Below are 12,802 nucleotides of genomic sequence, written 5' to 3'. Positions count from 1 at the left end.
GGGGAAACTCTATGCAGACACAAGATAATTACTACCATGGATGAGACAGACTCTTATTACCATGTATAGCCAAACTGATGAGAAATCAGACACGGAAAAGGCAAACGGAGGGGAAACTCTATGCAGACACAAGATAATTACTACCATGGATGAGACAGACTCTTATTACCATGTATAGCCAAACTGATGAGAAATCAGACACGGAAAAGGCAAACGGAGGGGAAACTCTATGCAGACACAGGATAATTACTACCATGGATGAGACAGACTCTTATTACCATGTATAGCCAAACTGATGAGAAATCAGACACGGAAAAGGCAAACGGAGGGGAAACTCTATGCAGACACAGGATAATTACTACCATGGATGAGACAGACTCTTATTACCATGTATAGCCAAACTGATGAGAAATCAGACACTGAAAAGGCAAACGGAGGGGAAACTCTATGCAGACACAAGATAATTACTACCATGGATGAGACAGACTCTTATTACCATGTATAGCCAAACTGATGAGAAATCAGACACGGAAAAGGCAAACGGAGGGGAAACTCTATGCAGACACAAGATAATTACTACCATGGATGAGACAGACTCTTATTACCATGTATAGCCAAACTGATGAGAAATCAGACACGGAAAAGGCAAACGGAGGGGAAACTCTATGCAGACACAAGATAATTACTACCATGGATGAGACAGACTCTTATTACCATGTATAGCCAAACTGATGAGAAATCAGACACGGAAAAGGCAAACGGAGGGGAAACTCTATGCAGACACAAGATAATTACTACCATGGATGAGACAGACTCTTATTACCATGTATAGCCAAACTGATGAGAAATCAGACACGGAAAAGGCAAACGGAGGGGAAACTCTATGCAGACACAAGATAATTACTACCATGGATGAGACAGACTCTTATTACCATGTATAGCCAAACTGATGAGAAATCAGACACGGAAAAGGCAAACGGAGGGGAAACTCTATGCAGACACAAGATAATTACTACCATGGATGAGACAGACTCTTATTACCATGTATAGCCAAACTGATGAGAAATCAGACACGGAAAAGGCAAACGGAGGGGAAACTCTATGCAGACACAAGATAATTACTACCATGGATGAGACAGACTCTTATTACCATGTATAGCCAAACTGATGAGAAATCAGACACGGAAAAGGCAAACGGAGGGGAAACTCTATGCAGACACAAGATAATTACTACCATGGATGAGACAGACTCTTATTACCATGTATAGCCAAACTGATGAGAAATCAGACACGGAAAAGGCAAACGGAGGGGAAACTCTATGCAGACACAGGATAATTACTACCATGGATGAGACAGACTCTTATTACCATGTATAGCCAAACTGATGAGAAATCAGACACGGAAAAGGCAAACGGAGGGGAAACTCTATGCAGACACAAGATAATTACTACCATGGATGAGACAGACTCTTATTACCATGTATAGCCAAACTGATGAGAAATCAGACACGGAAAAGGCAAACGGAGGGAAAACTCTATGCAGACACAAGATAATTACTACCATGGATGAGACAGACTCTTATTACCATGTATAGCCAAACTGATGAGAAATCAGACACGGAAAAGGCAAACGGAGGGGAAACTCTATGCACACACAAGATAATTACTACCATGGATGAGACAGACTCTTATTACCATGTATAGCCAAACTGATGAGAAATCAGACACGGAAAAGGCAAACGGAGGGAAAACTCTATGCAGACACAAGATAATTACTACCATGGATGAGACAGACTCTTATTACCATGTATAGCCAAACTGATGAGAAATCAGACACGGAAAAGGCAAACGGAGGGGAAACTCTATGCAGACACAAGATAATTACTACCATGGATGAGACAGACTCTTATTACCATGTATAGCCAAACTGATGAGAAATCAGACACGGAAAAGGCAAACGGAGGGAAAACTCTATGCAGACACAAGATAATTACTACCATGGATGAGACAGACTCTTATTACCATGTATAGCCAAACTGATGGGAAATCAGACACGGAAAAGGCAAACGGAGGGGAAACTCTATGCAGACACAGGATAATTACTACCATGGATGAGACAGACTCTTATTACCATGTATAGCCAAACTGATGAGAAATCAGACACTGAAAAGGCAAACGGAGGGAAAACTCTATGCAGACACAAGATAATTACTACCATGGATGAGACAGACTCTTATTACCATGTATAGCCAAACTGATGAGAAATCAGACACGGAAAAGGCAAACGGAGGGGAAACTCTATGCAGACACAAGATAATTACTACCATGGATGAGACAGACTCTTATTACCATGTATAGCCAAACTGATGAGAAATCAGACACGGAAAAGGCAAACGGAGGGGAAACTCTATGCAGACACAAGATAATTACTACCATGGATGAGACAGACTCTTATTACCATGTATAGCCAAACTGATGAGAAATCAGACACGGAAAAGGCAAACGGAGGGGAAACTCTATGCAGACACAAGATAATTACTACCATGGATGAGACAGACTCTTATTACCATGTATAGCCAAACTGATGAGAAATCAGACACGGAAAAGGCAAACGGAGGGGAAACTCTATGCAGACACAGGATAATTACTACCATGGATGAGACAGACTCTTATTACCATGTATAGCCAAACTGATGGGAAATCAGACACGGAAAAGGCAAACGGAGGGGAAACTCTATGCAGACACAAGATAATTACTACCATGGATGAGACAGACTCTTATTACCATGTATAGCCAAACTGATGAGAAATCAGACACGGAAAAGGCAAACGGAGGGGAAACTCTATGCAGACACAGGATAATTACTACCATGGATGAGACAGACTCTTATTACCATGTATAGCCAAACTGATGGGAAATCAGACACGGAAAAGGCAAACGGAGGGGAAACTCTATGCAGACACAGGATAATTACTACCATGGATGAGACAGACTCTTATTACCATGTATAGCCAAACTGATGAGAAATCAGACACTGAAAAGGCAAACGGAGGGGAAACTCTATGCAGACACAAGATAATTACTACCATGGATGAGACAGACTCTTATTACCATGTATAGCCAAACTGATGAGAAATCAGACACTGAAAAGGCAAACGGAGGGGAAACTCTATGCAGACACAGGATAATTACTACCATGGATGAGACAGACTCTTATTACCATGTATAGCCAAACTGATGGGAAATCAGACACGGAAAAGGCAAACGGAGGGGAAACTCTATGCAACCACAGGATAATTACTACCATGGATGAGACAGACTCTTATTACCATGTATAGCCAAACTGATGGGAAATCAGACACGGAAAAGGCAAACGGAGGGGAAACTCTATGCAGACACAGGATAATTACTACCATGGATGAGACAGACTCTTATTACCATGTATAGCCAAACTGATGAGAAATCAGACACGGAAAAGGCAAACGGAGGGGAAACTCTATGCAGACACAAGATAATTACTACCATGGATGAGACAGACTCTTATTACCATGTATAGCCAAACTGATGAGAAATCAGACACGGAAAAGGCAAACGGAGGGGAAACTCTATGCAGACACAAGATAATTACTACCATGGATGAGACAGACTCTTATTACCATGTATAGCCAAACTGATGGGAAATCAGACACGGAAAAGGCAAACGGAGGGGAAACTCTATGCAACCACAGGATAATTACTACCATGGATGAGACAGACTCTTATTACCATGTATAGCCAAACTGATGAGAAATCAGACACGGAAAAGGCAAACGGAGGGGAAACTCTATGCAGACACAAGATAATTACTACCATGGATGAGACAGACTCTTATTACCATGTATAGCCAAACTGATGAGAAATCAGACACGGAAAAGGCAAACGGAGGGAAAACTCTATGCAGACACAAGATAATTACTACCATGGATGAGACAGACTCTTATTACCATGTATAGCCAAACTGATGAGAAATCAGACACGGAAAAGGCAAACGGAGGGGAAACTCTATGCAGACACAAGATAATTACTACCATGGATGAGACAGACTCTTATTACCATGTATAGCCAAACTGATGAGAAATCAGACACGGAAAAGGCAAACGGAGGGGAAACTCTATGCAGACACAAGATAATTACTACCATGGATGAGACAGACTCTTATTACTATGTATAGCCAAACTGATGAGAAATCAGACACGGAAAAGGCAAACGGAGGGGAAACTCTATGCAGACACAGGATAATTACTACCATGGATGAGACAGACTCTTATTACCATGTATAGCCAAACTGATGAGAAATCAGACACGGAAAAGGCAAACGGAAGGGAAACTCTATGCAGACACAAGATAATTACTACCATGGATGAGACAGACTCTTATTACCATGTATAGCCAAACTGATGGGAAATCAGACACGGAAAAGGCAAACGGAGGGGAAACTCTATGCAACCACAGGATAATTACTACCATGGATGAGACAGACTCTTATTACTATGTATAGCCAAACTGATGAGAAATCAGACACGGAAAAGGCAAACGGAAGGGAAACTCTATGCAGACACAAGATAATTACTACCATGGATGAGACAGACTCTTATTACCATGTATAGCCAAACTGATGAGAAATCAGACACGGAAAAGGCAAACGGAGGGGAAACTCTATGCAGACACAAGATAATTACTACCATGGATGAGACAGACTCTTATTACCATGTATAGCCAAACTGATGAGAAATCAGACACGGAAAAGGCAAACGGAGGGGAAACTCTATGCAGACACAGGATAATTACTACCATGGATGAGACAGACTCTTATTACCATGTATAGCCAAACTGATGAGAAATCAGACACGGAAAAGGCAAACGGAGGGGAAACTCTATGCAGACACAGGATAATTACTACCATGGATGAGACAGACTCTTATTACCATGTATAGCCAAACTGATGAGAAATCAGACACTGAAAAGGCAAACGGAGGGGAAACTCTATGCAGACACAAGATAATTACTACCATGGATGAGACAGACTCTTATTACCATGTATAGCCAAACTGATGAGAAATCAGACACTGAAAAGGCAAACGGAGGGGAAACTCTATGCAGACACAAGATAATTACTACCATGGATGAGACAGACTCTTATTACCATGTATAGCCAAACTGATGAGAAATCAGACACGGAAAAGGCAAACGGAAGGGAAACTCTATGCAGACACAAGATAATTACTACCATGGATGAGACAGACTCTTATTACCATGTATAGCCAAACTGATGAGAAATCAGACACGGAAAAGGCAAACGGAGGGGAAACTCTATGCAGACACAAGATAATTACTACCATGGATGAGACAGACTCTTATTACCATGTATAGCCAAACTGATGAGAAATCAGACACGGAAAAGGCAAACGGAGGGGAAACTCTATGCAGACACAGGATAATTACTACCATGGATGAGACAGACTCTTATTACCATGTATAGCCAAACTGATGAGAAATCAGACACGGAAAAGGCAAACGGAAGGGAAACTCTATGCAGACACAAGATAATTACTACCATGGATGAGACAGACTCTTATTACCATGTATAGCCAAACTGATGAGAAATCAGACACGGAAAAGGCAAACGGAAGGGAAACTCTATGCAGACACAAGATAATTACTACCATGGATGAGACGGACTCTTATTACCATGTATAGCCAAACTGATGAGAAATCAGACACGGAAAAGGCAAACGGAAGGGAAACTCTATGCAGACACAAGATAATTACTACCATGGATGAGACGGACTCTTATTACCATGTATAGCCAAACTGATGAGAAATCAGACACTGAAAAGGCAAACGGAGGGGAAACTCTATGCAGACACAAGATAATTACTACCATGGATGAGACAGACTCTTATTACCATGTATAGCCAAACTGATGAGAAATCAGACACGGAAAAGGCAAACGGAGGGGAAACTCTATGCAGACACAGGATAATTACTACCATGGATGAGACAGACTCTTATTACCATGTATAGCCAAACTGATGAGAAATCAGACACGGAAAAGGCAAACGGAGGGGAAACTCTATGCAGACACAAGATAATTACTACCATGGATGAGACGGACTCTTATTACCATGTATAGCCAAACTGATGAGAAATCAGACACGGAAAAGGCAAACGGAGGGGAAACTCTATGCAGACACAAGATAATTACTACCATGGATGAGACGGACTCTTATTACCATGTATAGCCAAACTGATGAGAAATCAGACACGGAAAAGGCAAACGGAGGGGAAACTGTATGCAGACACAAGATAATTACTACCATGGATGAGACGGACTCTTATTACCATGTATAGCCAAACTGATGGGAAATCAGACACGGAAAAGGCAAACGGAGGGGAAACTCTATGCAGACACAAGATAATTACTACCATGGATGAGACAGACTCTTATTACCATGTATAGCCAAACTGATGAGAAATCAGACACGGAAAAGGCAAACGGAGGGGAAACTCTATGCAGACACAAGATAATTACTACCATGGATGAGACAGACTCTTATTACCATGTATAGCCAAACTGATGAGAAATCAGACACGGAAAAGGCAAACGGAGGGAAAACTCTATGCAGACACAAGATAATTACTACCATGGATGAGACAGACTCTTATTACCATGTATAGCCAAACTGATGAGAAATCAGACATGGAAAAGGCAAACGGAGGGAAACTCTATGCAGACACAAGATAATTACTACCATGGATGAGACAGACTCTTATTACCATGTATAGCCAAACTGATGAGAAATCAGACACGGAAAAGGCAAACGGAGGGAAAACTCTATGCAGACACAGGATAATTACTACCATGGATGAGACAGACTCTTATTACCATGTATAGCCAAACTGATGAGAAATCAGACACGGAAAAGGCAAACGGAGGGGAAACTCTATGCAGACACAAGATAATTACTACCATGGATGAGACAGACTCTTATTACCATGTATAGCCAAACTGATGAGAAATCAGACATGGAAAAGGCAAACGGAGGGAAACTCTATGCAGACACAAGATAATTACTACCATGGATGAGACGGACTCTTATTACCATGTATAGCCAAACTGATGAGAAATCAGACACGGAAAAGGCAAACGGAGGGGAAACTCTATGCAGACACAAGATAATTACTACCATGGATGAGACAGACTCTTATTACCATGTATAGCCAAACTGATGAGAAATCAGACATGGAAAAGGCAAACGGAGGGAAACTCTATGCAGACACAAGATAATTACTACCATGGATGAGACAGACTCTTATTACTATGTATAGCCAAACTGATGAGAAATCAGACACGGAAAAGGCAAACGGAGGGGAAACTCTATGCAGACACAAGATAATTACTACCATGGATGAGACAGACTCTTATTACCATGTATAGCCAAACTGATGAGAAATCAGACATGGAAAAGGCAAACGGAGGGAAACTCTATGCAGACACAAGATAATTACTACCATGGATGAGACAGACTCTTATTACCATGTATAGCCAAACTGATGAGAAATCAGACATGGAAAAGGCAAACGGAGGGAAACTCTATGCAGACACAAGATAATTACTACCATGGATGAGACAGACTCTTATTACCATGTATAGCCAAACTGATGAGAAATCAGACATGGAAAAGGCAAACGGAGGGAAACTCTATGCAGACACAAGATAATTACTACCATGGATGAGACAGACTCTTATTACCATGTATAGCCAAACTGATGAGAAATCAGACACGGAAAAGGCAAACGGAAGGGAAACTCTATGCAGACACAAGATAATTACTACCATGGATGAGACGGACTCTTATTACCATGTATAGCCAAACTGATGAGAAATCAGACACGGAAAAGGCAAACGGAGGGGAAACTCTATGCAGACACAAGATAATTACTACCATGGATGAGACGGACTCTTATTACCATGTATAGCCAAACTGATGGGAAATCAGACACGGAAAAGGCAAACGGAGGGGAAACTCTATGCAGACACAAGATAATTACTACCATGGATGAGACGGACTCTTATTACCATGTATAGCCAAACTGATGAGAAATCAGACACGGAAAAGGCAAACGGAGGGGAAACTCTATGCAGACACAAGATAATTACTACCATGGATGAGACAGACTCTTATTACCATGTATAGCCAAACTGATGAGAAATCAGACACGGAAAAGGCAAACGGAGGGGAAACTCTATGCAGACACAAGATAATTACTACCATGGATGAGACAGACTCTTATTACCATGTATAGCCAAACTGATGAGAAATCAGACACGGAAAAGGCAAACGGAGGGAAAACTCTATGCAGACACAAGATAATTACTACCATGGATGAGACAGACTCTTATTACCATGTATAGCCAAACTGATGAGAAATCAGACACGGAAAAGGCAAACGGAGGGAAAACTCTATGCAGACACAAGATAATTACTACCATGGATGAGACAGACTCTTATTACCATGTATAGCCAAACTGATGAGAAATCAGACACGGAAAAGGCAAACGGAGGGGAAACTCTATGCAGACACAAGATAATTACTACCATGGATGAGACAGACTCTTATTACCATGTATAGCCAAACTGATGAGAAATCAGACACGGAAAAGGCAAACGGAGGGGAAACTCTATGCAGACACAAGATAATTACTACCATGGATGAGACAGACTCTTATTACCATGTATAGCCAAACTGATGAGAAATCAGACACGGAAAAGGCAAACGGAGGGAAAACTCTATGCAGACACAGGATAATTACTACCATGGATGAGATAGACTCTTATTACCATGTATAGCCAAACTGATGAGAAATCAGACACGGAAAAGGCAAACGGAGGGAAACTCTATGCAGACACAAGATAATTACTACCATGGATGAGACAGACTCTTATTACCATGTATAGCCAAACTGATGAGAAATCAGACACGGAAAAGGCAAACGGAGGGGAAACTCTATGCAGACACAAGATAATTACTACCATGGATGAGACAGACTCTTATTACCATGTATAGCCAAACTGATGAGAAATCAGACACGGAAAAGGCAAACGGAGGGAAAACTCTATGCAGACACAGGATAATTACTACCATGGATGAGACAGACTCTTATTACCATGTATAGCCAAACTGATGAGAAATCAGACATGGAAAAGGCAAACGGAGGGAAACTCTATGCAGACACAAGATAATTACTACCATGGATGAGACAGACTCTTATTACCATGTATAGCCAAACTGATGAGAAATCAGACACGGAAAAGGCAAACGGAGGGGAAACTCTATGCAGACACAAGATAATTACTACCATGGATGAGACAGACTCTTATTACCATGTATAGCCAAACTGATGAGAAATCAGACACGGAAAAGGCAAACGGAGGGAAAACTCTATGCAGACACAGGATAATTACTACCATGGATGAGACAGACTCTTATTACCATGTATAGCCAAACTGATGAGAAATCAGACACGGAAAAGGCAAACGGAGGGAAAACTCTATGCAGACACAAGATAATTACTACCATGGATGAGACAGACTCTTATTACTATGTATAGCCAAACTGATGAGAAATCAGACACTGAAAAGGCAAACGGAGGGAAACTCTATGCAGACACAAGATAATTACTACCATGGATGAGACAGACTCTTATTACCATGTATAGCCAAACTGATGAGAAATCAGACACGGAAAAGGCAAACGGAGGGGAAACTCTATGCAGACACAAGATAATTACTACCATGGATGAGACAGACTCTTATTACCATGTATAGCCAAACTGATGAGAAATCAGACACGGAAAAGGCAAACGGAGGGGAAACTCTATGCAGACACAAGATAATTACTACCATGGATGAGACAGACTCTTATTACCATGTATAGCCAAACTGATGAGAAATCAGACACGGAAAAGGCAAACGGAGGGAAACTCTATGCAGACACAAGATAATTACTACCATGGATGAGACAGACTCTTATTACCATGTATAGCCAAACTGATGAGAAATCAGACACGGAAAAGGCAAACGGAGGGAAACTCTATGCAGACACAAGATAATTACTACCATGGATGAGACAGACTCTTATTACCATGTATAGCCAAACTGATGAGAAATCAGACACGGAAAAGGCAAACGGAGGGAAAACTCTATGCAGACACAGGATAATTACTACCATGGATGAGATAGACTCTTATTACCATGTATAGCCAAACTGATGAGAAATCAGACACGGAAAAGGCAAACGGAGGGAAAACTCTATGCAGACACAGGATAATTACTACCATGGATGAGATAGACTCTTATTACCATGTATAGCCAAACTGATGAGAAATCAGACACGGAAAAGGCAAACGGAGGGGAAACTCTATGCAGACACAAGATAATTACTACCATGGATGAGACAGACTCTTATTACCATGTATAGCCAAACTGATGAGAAATCAGACACTGAAAAGGCAAACGGAGGGGAAACTCTATGCAGACACAGGATAATTACTACCATGGATGAGACAGACTCTTATTACCATGTATAGCCAAACTGATGAGAAATCAGACACGGAAAAGGCAAACGGAGGGGAAACTCTATGCAGACACAAGATAATTACTACCATGGATGAGACAGACTCTTATTACCATGTATAGCCAAACTGATGAGAAATCAGACACGGAAAAGGCAAACGGAGGGAAACTCTATGCAGACACAGGATAATTACTACCATGGATGAGACAGACTCTTATTACCATGTATAGCCAAACTGATGAGAAATCAGACACGGAAAAGGCAAACGGAGGGGAAACTCTATGCAGACACAGATAATTACTACCATGGATGAGACAGACTCTTATTACCATGTATAGCCAAACTGATGAGAAATCAGACACGGAAAAGGCAAACGGAGGGGAAACTCTATGCAGACACAAGATAATTACTACCATGGATGAGACAGACTCTTATTACCATGTATAGCCAAACTGATGAGAAATCAGACACGGAAAAGGCAAACGGAGGGGAAACTCTATGCAGACACAAGATAATTACTACCATGGATGAGACAGACTCTTATTACCATGTATAGCCAAACTGATGAGAAATCAGACACGGAAAAGGCAAACGGAGGGAAAACTCTATGCAGACACAAGATAATTACTACCATGGATGAGACAGACTCTTATTACCATGTATAGCCAAACTGATGAGAAATCAGACACGGAAAAGGCAAACGGAGGGAAACTCTATGCAGACACAGGATAATTACTACCATGGATGAGACAGACTCTTATTACCATGTATAGCCAAACTGATGAGAAATCAGACACGGAAAAGGCAAACGGAGGGGAAACTCTATGCAGACACAAGATAATTACTACCATGGATGAGACAGACTCTTATTACCATGTATAGCCAAACTGATGAGAAATCAGACACGGAAAAGGCAAACGGAGGGAAACTCTATGCAGACACAAGATAATTACTACCATGGATGAGACAGACTCTTATTACCATGTATAGCCAAACTGATGAGAAATCAGACACGGAAAAGGCAAACGGAGGGGAAACTCTATGCAGACACAAGATAATTACTACCATGGATGAGACAGACTCTTATTACCATGTATAGCCAAACTGATGAGAAATCAGACACGGAAAAGGCAAACGGAGGGAAACTCTATGCAGACACAAGATAATTACTACCATGGATGAGACAGACTCTTATTACCATGTATAGCCAAACTGATGAGAAATCAGACACGGAAAAGGCAAACGGAGGGGAAACTCTATGCAGACACAGATAATTACTACCATGGATGAGACAGACTCTTATTACCATGTATAGCCAAACTGATGAGAAATCAGACACGGAAAAGGCAAACGGAGGGGAAACTCTATGCAGACACAGGATAATTACTACCATGGATGAGACAGACTCTTATTACCATGTATAGCCAAACTGATGAGAAATCAGACACGGAAAAGGCAAACGGAGGGGAAACTCTATGCAGACACAGGATAATTACTACCATGGATGAGACAGACTCTTATTACCATGTATAGCCAAACTGATGAGAAATCAGACACGGAAAAGGCAAACGGAGGGGAAACTCTATGCAGACACAAGATAATTACTACCATGGATGAGACAGACTCTTATTACCATGTATAGCCAAACTGATGAGAAATCAGACACGGAAAAGGCAAACGGAGGGGAAACTCTATGCAGACACAAGATAATTACTACCATGGATGAGACAGACTCTTATTACCATGTATAGCCAAACTGATGAGAAATCAGACACGGAAAAGGCAAACGGAGGGAAACTCTATGCAGCACACAAGATAATTACTACCATGGATGAGACAGACTCTTATTACCATGTATAGCCAAACTGATGAGAAATCAGACACGGAAAAGGCAAACGGAAGGGAAACTCTATGCACACACAGGATAATTACTACCATGGATGAGACAGACTCTTATTACCATGTATAGCCAAACTGATGAGAAATCAGACACGGAAAAGGCAAACGGAGGGGAAACTCTATGCAGACACAGGATAATTACTACCATGGATGAGACAGACTCTTATTACCATGTATAGCCAAACTGATGAGAAATCAGACACGGAAAAGGCAAACGGAGGGGAAACTCTATGCAGACACAAGATAATTACTACCATGGATGAGACAGACTCTTATTACCATGTA

The sequence above is a fragment of the Dendrobates tinctorius genome, unplaced genomic scaffold, assembly GCF_039654945.1.
Source record: "Dendrobates tinctorius isolate UK_male_01 unplaced genomic scaffold, ASM3965494v1 ptg000430l, whole genome shotgun sequence".
Taxonomy (NCBI): domain Eukaryota; kingdom Metazoa; phylum Chordata; class Amphibia; order Anura; family Dendrobatidae; genus Dendrobates; species Dendrobates tinctorius.
This window is presented reverse-complemented; position numbering follows the sequence as displayed.